The sequence below is a fragment of the Marmota marmota genome, unplaced genomic scaffold, assembly GCF_001458135.2.
Source record: "Marmota marmota marmota unplaced genomic scaffold, marMar, whole genome shotgun sequence".
In the NCBI taxonomy this organism is placed as follows: Eukaryota; Metazoa; Chordata; class Mammalia; order Rodentia; family Sciuridae; genus Marmota; species Marmota marmota.
In genome coordinates, this window is record NW_026000101.1 from 802,916 (window position 1) to 819,088 (window position 16,173).

The following is a 16,173-nucleotide window of genomic DNA, read 5'->3' on the forward strand; positions in this document are numbered from 1 at the left end:
TATGAGGGTCTCAGAGCTCCTACATCATTCACTAAGTATTTTTTGCCTAAAAGTGTTTTCCATTCAATTTTTTTTCAATGTGTTGTGAGTCATTAAAAAAAAAATAAATCAGAAGGCTTTAGCCAAAAATAGCATAGTTTGATTCATCGTCATTTCAGACAAATCTGTAAGGAAACAGGCAGCAACTTTGAAAGTCCTCTTCCATACACTGATGCGCTTTTGTTTTAGTTATGATGGGTTTAGGAAAAGAAATTTACTGAGAGAACATTGGAGAAGCCTATCGACTCTTAGGAGAGCCTGTATGCAGGTCAGAGCAGCGTGCCAAGTCACATGCTGAAGGATCCACAAAGACGTTACAGTATAGCTACTGGCACAGGCCCTGCTGCTTGCACTTCTGACCTCACTGGACCCTGTCACTGTCCCCTGGAAACTGGATACAACCCTATGGCTGCGGCTACTTGCAGCCATAATAGATTTCTATAAAGTCATTCTTTTCTGGGGGGAGGGAGGGGTTACCAGGATTGAACTCATGGGCACTCAACCACTGAGCCACATCCAGCCCTATTTTATATTTTATTTAGAGACAGGGTCTCACTGAGTTGCTCAGCACCTCGCTTTTGCTGAGGCTGGCTTTGGACTCACAATCCTCCTGCATCAGCTTCCTGAGCTGCTGAGATTACAGGCATGCACCACTCTGCCCGGCTCCATGAAGGAATTCTTTACTTTACTGGTTTCTAATTCAAAATCAGGTTGGTGTATGAGGTCATAGAAATCTGGGTAACGTGCCTGTTCCCTAGCTGCAAGGGAGGCTGGGAGAGTGAGTTTCTGCCACTCATCTTTTCAGGGTGAAAGGTGGACTCTGACTTATAAAAATGAAAATTATCCATCTGTATACACAGAAGACCTTGTTTTACTGCACTTTGCTCTACTGCACTGCATAGATATTGTGCTTCTTACAAATGAAAGTTTGTAACTTAGCTTGGGATCTATCCCAGAGTAGATGGCAACCCTGAGAAAGTCTATGAGCAACATTTTCCAACAGTTCAGATGATCATTAACATTGTTCAGCAATATGGTATTTTTTAGTTAAAGTACATACTTTAATAAAAAGACATAATATTATTGTACTATTGTGTAAATATACTTTTTACATGCTCTGGGAAACAAAAAAATTCATATGACTTGCTTTATTTTGATAGTCACATTATTGCAATGGATTGGGAACTAAACCCACAATATCTCCAAGGTATTCTTCAAAGAGGACATGGAATGAAGAATTAGCATTAGATTCTAAAGAACAGTGGGTTGAGACACCTCATCAGGGTTTATTTAAGAGATGGCTGGACGGGCTCTTGCCCTCCCCCATCTGGGCAGACATAGAACATGGGGGGAGGGGAATTGTTTAAATGTGTATTTGGCCCAGTGAGAAGGAAGGTGGACCTTTCCCTCCCTTGCCCAGCCTTGGAGGAAGACAGCAGGGTCCCCTGTTCCATCCCCAAGGCTAGTGGTGGGAAAGGTCCACCCATACACACTGAGGGCTCTGCAGAATGAGAGGGCAGCTCATGTCCCTGATTGGTATTTGCTCAGGCAGGGGGCCAGCTATTCTGTCTTGGGATCCTATCTCCTGAGCAGGAAAAGGAGAAGAGAGGGTAGAGCAGGAGAGAGAGCTGTAGAATTTCTGGAGACTGGGTAGACCTGGTGGACGGAGGCCAGGATGTGGTGGATCAGCCTCCATGCCAAGGGACTTGGGAAGCTGTGGCAGATTACCACCAGGGAGAGCCAGGGGAGATGGAGGAGCCAGGCTGACCAGGAAGGGACAGTGGGAAGGCACCTCTCCAAGTCGTCACCTGTGGGTGCTCAGTGAAGACCTGTCCTGCATGCAGTGGCTGCCCACAGGAGCACCGACGGCCCTCAGGGCTGGCCAGGGAGGAGCAGCCACCAACAAGGAGAGGTTCAGGACCCAGGTGATCAGGGAAAGAGAGGGCTCTCCCACCTCCTGCTCCACCCTCAGACCCCCAGTACCAGAGGCATCAGGTCCAAGGAGAGTGGGAATAAGCAGACCCCGACTCTGCTCCCCAGGCCCTGAGGCTGGAGCAGGGAAAGGAGGAGAAAGAAGACCCATCTGGTCACCTCAGGCCCATGAACCACAGGCCTGGCTGCTGTGAGAGGGGCAGAGGCTGACTCAGCAGTGGACTTGGACCCAGACTAGAGGCCTAACCTCCCCGAGGGCCCGAGAGCCAGGCTTCCTTCTGAGATGTCAGCAGGAGACCTGCCTCTACAGGTAGCAAGGGGCAGGAAGTAAAGCCACCAACACCTGCAGGTTCACACTGCTCCTCCAACACCAAGAGGGTCAGAGAGATGGGAGGCGGGGAGGCAAGAAAGAACAGAGAGCCCCCTCCAGTCTGGAACCATGGGTTTCTCCCCGGAGAGGCTTTATCACAAAAGGAGAAGGGGAAAAAACCCTGGGAAATGTGGCTCACAGATATTTAATATTTTAAAGTACTTAGCAGATTGTCCTTCAAGGATCGGCATCCTCAGACGTCGACTCCAAGGCAAATACATTTATCGCAGACAGGTCTGGGAACCGGGAGGGCTCGGGTGCAATGAAAATTATTGCAAGAGAGCAAAAATAGAGACTCTGAGCAGAGGTCCTGTTTCTTTCTCCACTGAAAATGTGCTCTGCAGAGGACAGACAGGAGGGCTGGAGGGCCCCGGGCAGGACAGGGCCCTCATCAAGATCTTTCCAAGGTCAACCTAAGATCACAAGGCCTGATGCCTCTGGAGTCACCTCCAGAGCCTCTCCATTTGCAAATCCCCGAGGATGAAGCAATAACTTGGGACAGAAAGCGTTGAGCGCTGTGTTCATGTAAGTACGGGTTCTTACAATACCATGATGCAGAAGAAGGGAAATGGCGGGGATGTCCCCTGATGGGCCGACCCCCTCTTCCCTTCAGCCCCCACCCGGGCACTGCTGGACTCCAGGCTGTGGAAGAATGGTCGCCATGCCTGGGTCCGGGAGTCACACAGACTTGATTGGGGGTCCTTCCTTGCAGTCCTGGGACTTTGGGAAGATAACTTATCTCCCCATGTCAAACAGTGTTTGGAGGCTGTTGTCCTTATACCTGGTCCCAAGGAATTGTCCAGGGTCAACTGTTGTTTTAATCAAAACCAGTGCCCTCCCCCCCTTTAACTTATGAGGCAACTAGGAAGACTTCTGTTGTTAATTTTTGGGTTTTCCCTAACCGGGACTCATTTTCAGCTCTTTTATATTAAAGTCAGACTATGATGGAGTTGTATACGTCACACTGAGTTTAGGCTCAAGCACAAGACTTCATAGGTAGTCCGCCTTTGAGATAAGGAAGGTGGGCTCCCAGGAGGAGGGTGGGAAGGTCAAGTTCACTGTCCTGTGCAAGTTTGTAAACACGGATAGAGTCCTAAGGACACCTGCAGGGTTGAAGACGAGGAAGGAGAAGCGCTGAGACCTCAGAACCGGCCAGCCTGCTACAGAGCCAGGGTGGCCAAGCGCAGCGCCTCCCCTTGGTACCGCCCATGGGTCCTTAGCTGCCCCTGCCAGGACCAGCCTCAAGATCTGCAGGATCAAAGGTGACTCTCTGGTCAACGTTTACCAAATGTTTTACTCTCCACGTCTGAAATGTTAAACCACACTCCTCACCCCCACCCCTGCCAACCCTTGAACATTCGTTTCTTTCCTGCAAATAAGCAAAACACTCTTTTCCTTGAAATTCTGCATGTTCAGCGGGATATTTTTGGGCACCGAGGTGGATTGTAATGCAAATGCCCTTGATTTTCTTGGGACTCTTTCTCCTGTGAATTTCAGTGAGTGATAGGCCCCCTTGAAATAAATGGGCTTTTGATAGATGAAAATTCCCCCTTTCCCGGGTGAAATGTGCTTGGTGGCAAATACTTCCATTTGGCAGAATTTGTTTCATAACTCAGTGTCCTGCGAAGCTCAGCGCAGCAAATCTGTTAGGATGCAGAGAGGAGCCGGGGTGAGGATGGGGAGAGGGCCCGGAGGGCTCAGGACATGGAGATCTGCAAACGGGGTCACCAGGCACTGGAGTGACCCACAGACGCCAACGAGGTGCAAATCACACAAACCTAAGGTAAGACGGGAGAGGTGGCTACTGATGGGCAGAACTCAGGAGGGACTGGCGGACACAGGGTAGCTGCTCTTCACTCTGCCTTGTGGGAAGCAGCAACGGCCACACCTGCCCCTACTGAGTCCCACAGGCTGGAGGGTGGGTCACGGCGGGGACCAGCCACGAACTCAGCACTGCCATTCTTAGTGCCTGGAGGACATTGGCTTGGAAAAGGTCGCCTCAAGACCACCGGGAGGCACTTCCAGCCCTCTCAGATGGAAAGGTCCCCTTCTAGTCAGAGCCCCCCAGTGACGCTGGGCGACCCCGAGTGGCGCTTCCTGGCCTCCGCGGTGGCGGCCTCCGCGGTGGCGGCCTCCGCAGGACTCCTGCACCGTCAGGGTGAGCGGGTCACAGGTGAGATCCTTCCGCATTCAGAGGCTGCCATTCAGTGCAGCCCTGGCCAGGCCCCAGGGGACAGCCTTCAGGTCCTTGCCCTGGTCATGGCCTGACTCCTGGCACGGCCTCTGGGACCTGGCCCCGGCCTCTTCTTTTGTCCTGTTGGTCCTCTGGGTTCTAGTCTGATGTCCTGGAATCAGCTCCGTGGGTTCTGCAGCCTCTTGCCTGGGGCCTTCCTTAGCCTCGACCTGGTTCCCTGATTCCCCCTTGACCTTCATCTGGTGACTCCCGCTGGCCCCTGACGCCCCTCCCCAGAGCACAATGGACTAGGTGCTCCTCTGGACCGCCTCGGCCCCTGTCCCTCCTGTTTCTCTGCACTGGACACGCTGCTCTGTGACTGAGACCCACCAGCCAGCCAGGGGGATGTGATCCTGATCGTTTTGGAATCCCCAGGGCCCAGCACCCTGCCTGGCACCTAGCAGATGCTCAGCCCACACCTGTTCCCTCTGACACCGCTGGGTATCTGCATCCTCAGAACCGCTATGGTTCTGCCCGCCGCCCTCTGCGCAGACCCTCAGGCTGCCTGGCTGGGCACAGGGTCTGAATTTAATTAATTTTTTTGAAACCAGTTTTTTTTCATATTCATTCTATGAGTGAAGGGATCGTTTATAGGTTAATTGAGGCAAAAATGGGAAAGAACATCTGTCTTTTACCCCCAGTGAGTGGGTGGCATCCTCTCTCTGCAGAGGCAGAGCTGCTGATGAATGACTTGAAGAGAACAGCGTTCTAATTCTGGATCCTCTATCAGCCTGCTGTGTGACCTGGAGATAACTGCCTACCCTCTCTTGGCGTCCTCCATTTAGCAAATATTTATTGCGGTCCTACCACGTTCCCAACATTTGACAGGATTGAACATAGATCAAGATCTCTGTCCTCCCAGGATTTACAGTCTAATGGAAGGACAGACAATACATCAACAAGCCGCCAAATAAATAAATATCTAAATATAAATTAAGACTGGCACTGGGGAGGAATTGTAGGACGTGGAGTAGCAGAGTCATGGAGGTGAGCACGGAGCAAACTACTGAGATGAAAAGGCAAAGCTTCAGTCTGAGGGATACAAACCGGGCAGGTGGATAATGACGTGGGCAATGGCTCTGCCATGGGTTAGATGTGAGGAGTCCCCTATAAGCTCACGTGTGAGACAATGTAAAAATGTTCAGAGGCAAAGCGATTAGAGTATGAGAGTCATGACTTAATCAGGATTAATCCACTGAGATGGATTAACTGGGTGGTAACCGTAGGCAGGTGGGGTGTGGCTGGAAGAAGCAGGTCACTGAGGGCGTGCCCTTGGGTTTGATGCTTTGTCCCTGGTGAGCAGAGCTCTCTCTGTCTCTGCTTCCTGACTGTCCTGTCCTGACCTGCCCTTCGGCCACCATGCTCTGCCTCACCTCCATCCCAGAGAAATGGAGTCAGCTGACTGTGAACTGAACCCCTGAAACTGTGAGTCAAAATAAACCTTTTCTCCTTTCAGTTGTCCTCATCAGGTATTTAATCACAGCAACGAAAAAGCTGATCCACAGAGTCCTGAGGCATAAATCATTGAGAAGTAAAGGCCCATCTGCCTAGAGAATAGTTGGTGGCAGGGAGATCTCACCTGGATGGAGGGAATGATTAATGCCGGGACCAGCTGCTTCCCAGGGCCTTAACCAATGGCAAGAAGCAGATCAGATTTTGCCTAGTCCCAAGCTCATAATAGTTGCTCAGTAAATATTAGTTAAGAGAATAAATTAATGAACTGGTGCTTCCTTTGAAAGAGTTTGGAATTATTGACCAGCGAAGACCAGTCATTACATTCATTAATACATTTCTAAGATTCACATTTGGCCTCCAGGATCCCTAAGGATAATGGCAATGACTGAAGTACAAATCTGCCCACGTGACCTGAAATCAATACAGAAAAAAACCAGGAGAGTAGATGAGATTGCTCTTAGCCCATGCCTATAGCTCAACTAGGAGTCAGAGAACATTAGAAGCTTCAACTTTTGAGAAGAAGAAGGAAAAAAAAAAACTGAAAGCAGTAGAGTTGACTGAGATCCAGAGCAGAGCAGAACAACAAGTGGAGCATGCACTAGGAGCATGTGACAAGGCCCTGGGGTGGCAGAACCAGACATCAGCCAACTCTCACCCCAAGGAAAAAGGCATTCTCCATGCCAGGTTACAGAGTTCCACTAAGAACAGGTGTGAGATCAGCATATTGCATACCGATGATGTGGGGTGAAAAAGAACCTGTTCACACAGGGCACAGCCTGGAGGTGGCAGCCCAGAGATCCAGCTGCCTCCAGGAAGAAAAGGGAAGATTCTTGGAAAGGAGAGTATTCCTGGGAGGCGTGGTGTGAAAATAAATAAAAAATGACCCATTCCCCCAAAACAAAACAAAAATCCTCAAACAAGAGAGTATTCAAGAATCAGGCCAAGCATGGAGGTGCATACTTGTAATCCCAGCAGCTCAGGAGGCTGAGGCAGGAGGATCACAAGTTCAAGGCCAGCCTCAGCAAATAAACAAGGCTTTAAGCAACTTAGTAAGACTCTGTCTCAAAACAAACAAAAAAAAATTTTTTTAAAAGGGGTGGGGGAGCTGAGATGAAGCTCAGTGGTTAAGTGCCCCTGGGTTCAATCGCTAGTGCCAAATAGGAAAAAAAAAAAAATCAAAAAAGTTAGATAAAAAGCCTTGCTTATTAGAGAACGTTCTCTCTCTCTCTCTCTCTGTAGCCACAAAGGAAAGAGATTTTGAATTCAGCACCAAGCAAACCACTCAACCTCCTCCCCACTTTACTTGTGCTTATCTGGAAGGAAAGTCCAACCAAAATAAATAATAATAAATAATAAAACACCACCACATCCACACCAAATTATATTAAGAAAAATGGGAAAACAAGAATTAAATTATTTCAGCACATGAAAACACATTCAAGGACATGGGACTATAAAAACCCTCCAAAGGGAACTAAATATAATTAAATAAGAAACTTTAGCTATTAAATAAAGATCAACATTTTTAACAAGTTAAAAATCCAGAAAATAAGTAATGTAAACAATAGGAAGACAGAAGTTGGGATCTGGTTGACCTCAAGAAAGGAATGGAAAAAAAAAATCACATGGAAAATAGAGAATAAATTAGTCGGTACTTGGGAAGAGTAGACAGAGTCTCCCATTGGTACCTGCAGGGCACTGGCTGCAGAACACCCTGCAGACACCAAATCTGCATATACTCTATAGAAGATGCTCAAGTCTTTTATGTAAAATGGCATAGTATTTACATAGAGCCTGTGCACATTTCCCCATATATTTTAAATCCTCTCTCGATGACTTATAATACATAATACAATGTAAGTGCTGTATAAAGGGCTCTGGTACTTACTACTTAGGGAATAATGACAAGGGGATTGTCTGGTCATGTTCAGTACAGACACAGTATTTTTTCAAATATTTTTTATCTATTTTTGGTCATATCCCCAGATGCAGAACCTATAGATTCAGGGAGCCAACTGTATAACCAAGAGTATGAAGATTAAAATACCCAGGAAAATATAACCCAAACAAAAGGTTATCCCAGAAAAAAAAAGATAGATATAAAAATAGGCAAAGAGGACCAACATACATATAATCAGAGTTTTCAAATTAAGAAAAGAAAAAAAGCAATAGAGAATAACTCTTAATTAAAATTATAATTCAAGAATTTTTGTGAAATTAAAGACATGAATTCACATATTGAAAAGGCTCCCCAGAAGGCATAACGCTGACTTATTCTGAAGTGAAAATATTAGATATTCAAGTAACAGAGAATACCCTCTGAGCCTTCAAACTTACATAAAGGCCCACAGAATAAACAAGAAGCAACCTACAAAGGCACCATGAATAGAGCAGCATTTCTAAGAAACCGAAGTTTAAAAAAAACCACAAAGGGAATTTTATATCCAGTCATTTGTCCTTCAATATCAAGAATACCAAAGATAGCTCTCAATATGAAAAACGTACAGAATATTTATTCCTGAGTCCCTCCTGAGGAATCTTCCAGAGGAAGAACTTCATCCCGGCAGACTTCTACAGAAACACTGGCAGAAGGACTGGTTTTAGTCATTTGGTATATTTAATCATAGATCAAGGGGGGAAAAAAAACTAGCTTTCCATAAAGATAAAAGAATACTGTGTAAATACATCTCCCGAGAAAGCTGAAATCAGGATAAAACAGAGAGAAGAGACCACTAATAGAATTGAGTATAAATTTATATCAATAAATGTAAATAGTCTTGATTTACCTACAGGGAAAGAGCTATATCTCCAGCCCTGTTCTTTTAAAGAGTCATATTTGAAACTGATCCAGGAAGGCTATAAATTAAAAAAAAAAAAATGGAGCCAAAGTATGTCAGGTAAAAAGGAAATTGGTATCTTGATAGGTAATAAGATAAAATTCAGGCCCAAAACATTCAGACAAAACAGAACCCTTGAGACCACAGGTTACAGTTCATCATGAAGATATAATACTAATGAACATCTATGCACCGACTAACACAGAGCAATCTTCAAAAAGAAAAATTATTGGAGGTACAAAGAGAAGGGTATAGATATCACTAATCAAGGGACGTAGTCTTTAAATACTAACCCCCTCACTCCAAATAGGAGAAGTGGACCAAAGACAAAGATAGATAAAGCTCCTAAATTACATAATCGATGAGCTAAATCTTGTGCAAAAAAAAAAAAAAATTGTACCTGATAATAAAGAAACACCTCCTCCTTGATAGTACTTAGAAAAACACTCACAGAAATTAGCAATATACTAGGTCACACTGAAAACCTTAATAAGTTCCAGAAAAAAAGAAATATAGACAGACTAAACAGACAAATAGTTACCATAATCATGAAAAATAAGTTCAAAGAGGAAATACACAAATTAAGGGAGAACTCTCTATTGAAACAGAAGAAATTTATAAGCTCTTTTCACACAATTGTGTGCACATAAATTTTAAAGCTCGAATAGTATAGATGATTTTCTAGGAAAAATATCATTTACCAGAATTGGCATAAATGAAGACAGCTCATATAAATTAATTTCCACAATAAATGATAAAGTTATAGAAGAGCTACTGTACCTCAAAAGCACTAGGCCAAGATGATTTCAAAGGGGAATTCTCTTCTTGCAAAAATCAGACAACTGCAGTGCCTTTCAAACTGTTCCAAATAACAGAAAAAGCATGTAAGATTTGATTTGTTTTTTTTTGGGGGGGGAGAGGGGGAGCAGATAAAGTGAAAATAAAATTGATACCTAAAACTGATAGATACTGTGCAAAAATAAAGCTATATTTCAATCTCACTTAACCATAACTATACAAAAGTCTCAATAAAATTTTACCAAGAAACCCCAAAGCACATTTAAAATAGTACACAGGACCAAGTTTCATTATAATAGTTCAAGGATAGTTCAATATTACAAAATTAATGTAATTTTAAATATTAATAATCCTAAGAAAAATAACGTGATCGTTTTCATAGATGTTCTTCTTATGTAATATAATTCAGGTTGGCCCCCAATAAATAAATAATAAATTTAGCATAAAGGCAGTAAAAATACCAACACTTCTTTTTTCCTGGAACTAGACAAGTTGATTCTAAAGTTCATATGGAAACAAGAACAGTCAAGAAAGTGCCAAAAATGCAGAGCAATCCTCGGGGAGCTCGTTCCCTCAGATGTTGAAATGGATGAGAAAGCCTCTAAAATGAAAATTATGCAATATTGACACACAATTTGACAGATACAGCAACGGAACGGGATGAAAAGACCAGAAATAGGTCCACTGCACATGGAAAATTGATGTTATTAAAGGAAGAATTTCAAATCCTTGGAGAATCATGAACTTTAAGAAAAATCACACAAGACAATTAAGTAGACACTTAGGAAAAAAATAAATTAGATCTTTTTGTCATACCCAGATGAATTCATGAATGGATGTAACGTTGGATAGATTTTTTTTTCAATTGCTTAGTTGTAGAAAGACAGAATATATTTATTTATTTATTTTAAGAGAGAGAGAGAATTTTTAATATTTATTTTTTAGTTTTTGGTGGATGCAACATCTTTATTTTATTTTTACGTGGTGCTGAGGATCGAAACCAGCGCCCCACACATGCCAGGCGAGTGCGCTACTGCTTGAGCCACATCCCCAGCCCTATTTATTTATTTTTATGTGGTGCTGAGGATCAAACCCAGTGCCTCACATTGTGAGGCAAGTCTCTACTGCTGAGTGACAGCCCCAGCCTTAGAATGATTTTTATTTTTATTTTTAAAAAATGAGTGCTTAATGGAGAAAGAAAGAGAGGAAGAAGGAAAACTAAGAAGCCCACATTGGAAGTAACCACTATTCCAATCCTTTACTCTGAAACTTGGTAACAAAAGGGAAAGAATTAAGCCTTTACTTGACAATTTCAGGAAAATCTATTGTCTATGCTAATGAGTTGATGGAAAATACAAAGGATTGAAGAAAATGTTGAATTATACCATGAGGAAACAATCAGAAACTTCAAAATGTGAAACATTCTACAAAACAGTAGCTTAGTATTTCCAACAAATCCTATGTGAGAAATATTCTAAAATAAAAGAAATGGAAGAGACATAACAACCAAATAACAATGTATGAAACTTGCTTGGATCTTGGTTGGGGGGAAATTATAAAAAATATTTTGAGTATAATTGGGGATTTTTAATGAAGACTAAATATGAAATAATTGTATTAGTCAGTTTTTCATGACGGTAACAAAATACCTGACATAATCAAGTTACCAAGAGAAAGGTTCATTTTGGCTCCCAGTTTTAAGAGGTTTCAGTTCTTAGTTGATTGATTCCATTGCTATGGGCTGTGGCAGAACATCATGGCAGGGGCAAAAAAACAAATGGTGGGAGGTGACAAAGAGAGGAGAAGAACAGAAACTCCCAACCCCTTTCAAGGGCATGCACCCTGTGGTCTAAAACTCCCCATCTGATCCCATCTCTTAAAATTTCTACTATCTCCCAATAACACCAAGCTGGGGAATGAACCGTTTAATACATGGGCCTTTGAGGGACATTTTAGATATAAACTACAGCAATGATAATTTGGAATTATTGCTAATGCTATATTAACGATATAGCAATGTGAATGGAGAGATGAATAAAGACAGGTAGACAGACAAAGCACATAGGGATCAAGTGTTAACAACTGTCGCATCTAGGTGGTGGAGAACCAGCTATTTCAAACACACCCAAGCAGCAAGACACACAAATATTGCCCCCAACACTCAGATTTTGGTAAGTATGGAAGTCTACAATACACCAGGTCCATCTCTAATGCTCATTGCTGACCTGTTAGGTGGGCATCACCCTCTACTTGGTGGAAAAGTCAATACTGATTTTCACTCGTGCCACAGGCTATAATTCAGAGACCTGTCTCACCTCCAGTCAGAACTTGATCACAATACAGCTATCCTTCAAAGGGACAAGGCAGTTTAGGTCATTAGAAATGGAAACATACTTCAGAGAGAATCAGATAAAAACATGGTAAACAGACAGTAATCACTCCGGCTCTTGCCAGCTCCCCCAGTAGAGGACATGGGGTGAACGGAGGGAGGAAGGCTGGGGAGTGGACCATGTTCTGGATCAGCAATGTTCCTGGCTTCCGGGGCGTGTTGGAAGAACCAGGAGAGGATCTAGCCAGGATGATGGCACCGATCGTGGGCAGTCTCAGGTGCCATGCTGAGACAGACGGTGGGCCACGTCTGGTTGGCAGTCAGGAGCCATGGAAAAGTCTGCACACGGGGGTAACCACTTCCTTCCTCCCCAACAGGAGACCGTTTAAAAATAAACACAAACAAACCAAACCTACAGAAGGAATTGGAGCAAAGTTTTGATGTGTTATTTATGAACGGAGCATTGGTCAAGTGGAAAATAAAACCTGAGCAAGATTAAAAATTGATGGGCAAAGAACCACTCGGTGGCTGGTGAAAGCCCTTCGTAGAGAAGGAAGAAATGAAAAGCTGTTTCATAAAAGATTGAAGCTCCATGGTACTCGGGGCTTGGGCACAGGCAGAAAGCTCTCTTGGCACCATGACTGTTAATAAATAGGAGCTTTCCTAGGGTCGGGAGCGTCGTGGGGAGCAGGCACTCTCTGTGCTGGTTGGAGCACTGGCCATCATCCAAGGCCTGGGAGCCACGGAGCCTGGAGAAGACACTTCCACCCTCTCATCACGCTGCTGGGCTGGATGCCAAAGCTGGCGGAGCAGAGAACCAGAATCGCTCAGAATTGGAGGAGCTCGATGGCACCTCATCCTCTGCACCCTAGTCCTCTCCATGGAGAGATGCACCTATGTTTTCTCTTCCTAAAACCAAACAGAGCATTTATTAGTCATTTATTTCCAACCAAAAAACTAACCATGTTCACTAGTAAATTTGGAAAGAGAACAAAGAAAATAAAAAGTACTCATTTTATTTTACAAAGAGAGACACTTACACATTTTACAGAATGTCATCAAACTGAATATGCTGTTTTATATTGGACTTTCTTCACCCAAAAACGTTTTTTAAAATTTTACGGATGTAAGTTAACATCTACAATATCACTTAAAACTCACAATTTATAATCCCCTTTTGTTGGACATTCAATTTGTTTCCAATTTTAGTTTAGTTACGAATAATGCTATAATAAACACTGGGATAATTAATCACTTGTGTGCACTCTGGTTATTTCAGAGGAAGATGGCTTTTGGAAGATAGAAATTCGTGTGCTTTTCTTTCTGTGAGTCTTTTTGTCCTGTGGCTCCCCACCCATTAAATCAATGAACTTCATCCTTTCAAAGAGAACCGCCTGGAGTCCAGATCAAAAACAAAGTCGTTGTCCCACTTCCAGTGAAACTAGAATTGGGAGGCAATAGCAAAAGAGCACCCTTGAAAAGACAGGCTTTGTCGAAAAGTTCTTTAGATGATAAACACTTCCTTACTTCAAGAACGGAGCTTGGTGGTCTCCGAGTTGGAGTTCTCCCATGAATTCAAGTTATAGGGAAGATGGTGGAGAGCAAGAAGGTGAGTTCCCAACGGAGGGAACAGGGAGGCCAGGAAAGAAGAGGGAAGAGAAGGCAATGTGCCAAGGAGGGATTCAGAGTGGAAGTCCCAGAACAGCACTCTGACAGGAAGAAACAGCTGGCAGAAGGGAACAAGGGAACGTAGGTGACAGTGCTACCACATGCTCCCTCCCAGCCTATGGGAAATGCCTTAACAGGGCACCCCTGCACCATTAGGGGCAGCCGCGTGGTATAATTAAGTAGAGAGAAAGAGCCCAGTGTCTTCTGTAGTGTCCTGCTGTCAGGGAACGCAGGTGAGGGCCCTGGGGTCGGAGCTCACCGGGCCTGGCCACAAGGAGACGAAAGGGACCCTATGGCAGGAGGGCTACAGGACGAATCACCAAATCTGGAGTTTAGATAGTATTTGAGCAAAACCCAGGGGAAGCAGCACCAGCAACAGCCATTAAAGTGGAAACATGGTTAGCAGAAAACATGGTGGAACTTCCTGTCAGCAACGGTGAAGCTTTTCCAGGGCACCGTCTACCGTAGTGTCTACTCTCTCCCATTCTCCAGCACAAGTCAGTGTCCTTGGCTGCTAAGGTGCCCCGGTAGATATAAGTACAGATCTGAACTCAGAGCTGGAATTGTGTCTACCATGTGCCAGTGAGGATTTGGAAACTTTCCTGGCCATGGGTTGCCAGCGTGGAAATCGGGAAGAGCTACACCCTCCTCTTCAATAGTGAGGAGAAACTCACTGTCCCCTTCTCCAGGGAAAGTTACACCAGCTTTGCTTCCAACAAAATGCCTTCTCTTGTCTTCGTAGATGGACACAATGCCTTTATTTTGTTTAGTTTTTTTTTTTTTTTTTTTTTTTTTTTTAATGTGGTGCTGGGGATCGAACCCAGCGCCTCACACATGCTAGGCAAGCGCTCTACCACTGAGCCACAGCCACAGCCCAAAATGCTTTTTCTTGATGGGAATGGCTTTCAGTCTTTGACCTGTTCGCCTATTCGTGTGTTCTAGTCCCACTGTTTTATCTCATGTCAACTCCATTAAGTTGGGTTGGGAAGTTTGGACACGGTGTTGAGGGATTCTGAGGCTCCATCTGGCTCTATAGGGAAGTGTCTGTGATCCTAGTGATATTCACCATCGGCTTGGAGTGGGTTTGGAAGCAAATGGATCAGTTACCTGCAATCCCTGCTCTAAAGTCACCTAACATAAAGGTAATCCAGCTTCCACACACTGGTCCTGCATTTCTTGAAGACTGTCTGCGTGCCTGCAGCTGTAGCCATGTCACCCGGGTCCTGTACCTCTATGCTGCAGTTGGAACTTTGGACAAGGCATCCTTTGTGTCTCAGTCAATTCTGTGGGACTCAGACTGGCCTGAGACATCTCTGTTGACACCATCCCCCAGTATGGGTGTTCTCAGCAGGGGCCCATTCTCATGGAGATAAAAGGGACTTAAATGTCTCTCCAGGTTCTAACAGGATAGAAAAGCAAAGCCAGCCCAGCCACCAGAGGGTCCTCTCTGCCATGAGCCTGCACTTAGTCACCCCTGGTCATGCGTCTCACACCCTGGGGTTCCTCCCTCCCTCCGTGTCCCACCAGGAATCCACAAGCCAGTGATACATTCCACACTCACCAGAGTGATTGCGCATCTGTCCTGCACCAGGCGAACGTAGCGCGCCTACAGAGGTCCTCGCCCTGTGGGAGCTCACATTCCACAGGGGAAGTGTGGGGGAGGCAGACAAGAAGTCCAATCAATCATAGAGTGAATGCCAGGGACCTGGAGAAATAGAACAGAGATGGCCGTGCTGGAGAGATGGGGTGTTCAATAAGGCGGTCAGAGCAGGTGTTATTGAGAAAGTGACATTTGAGTGGTGAGGCTATCTGGAGCGCAGGGGTTGGATGGGACGATCCAGGCACAGGGAACAGCGGGCACATGCCTGTTGTGTCCAAGGAACAGCAAGAAGCTCAGTGATTGAAGCAAAGCAGGCAGCAGGGAGGGGGCAGATGGCACAGGGCGCCCACCTCACCTGGGTCCTTCTCTGGGTGAGATGGGCAGCCGCTGCCAGGAGCCAAGTGGTGTCTAAGTCATGCTGGTTGCCAGATAGGGACTGGACTCTACCCAGGGGCAAGGATGGAAAGGGGGAACGACATCAGGCAAACAAACGGAGCCCAGAGACAGGCGTGACCTGTCCAAGGGCAGCCAGAAAGTAGGGCACAGAGCAGGAAAAGCCCAGCTTTCCTGACTGCTGCCGCCCAGGGCTTCTCTGGCTGCTCCTCCTCACACCGAGGGCCCCACCGGTGGGATCAAGGGTTCCGCATGGTCAGCGGAACTTGAAGCCAGTCCCGAGCCCTGAGTGAGGTGTTCACGGAGATGGCAAGAGCAGCTCTGTGATTACAGCCTTGATTTTGCTCTGATTCAACACAGCTCTCCCCTCCGGCATGATTAGTCAGGTACCATTACCATTTTGTAATGAGATTAATGAGAGAATTCATTCAGAAGTCATTATCTTACCTAATAATGACCTTACTGATTACTGTATCTCCTTCAACTAGGTTACTGATTTTGATGAAAATATAATAAATA

At 45.1% G+C, this 16,173-nt stretch overlaps 2 long non-coding RNA genes and 1 other non-coding gene across 3 annotated transcripts; 1 reads left to right on the forward strand and 2 right to left on the reverse strand.

Moving 5' to 3' along the window:
- Positions 1-2,866: 2,866 nt before the first annotated feature.
- Positions 2,867-6,029, forward strand: LOC125610656. Its single transcript, XR_007340653.1, has 2 exons — positions 2,867-4,124; positions 5,243-6,029. It is a non-coding gene; the product is annotated as an uncharacterized LOC125610656 (long non-coding RNA).
- A 6,388-nt stretch (positions 6,030-12,417) lies between these two features.
- LOC125610657 lies at positions 12,418-15,873 on the reverse strand. Its single transcript, XR_007340654.1, has 3 exons — positions 15,617-15,873; positions 15,223-15,366; positions 12,418-12,902 (listed from the first exon to the last, which is right to left on the reverse strand). It is a non-coding gene; the product is annotated as an uncharacterized LOC125610657 (long non-coding RNA).
- Trnaa-agc lies at positions 14,461-14,533 on the reverse strand. Its single transcript has one exon. It is a non-coding gene; the product is annotated as a tRNA-Ala (tRNA).
- Positions 15,874-16,173: the final 300 nt, after the last annotated feature.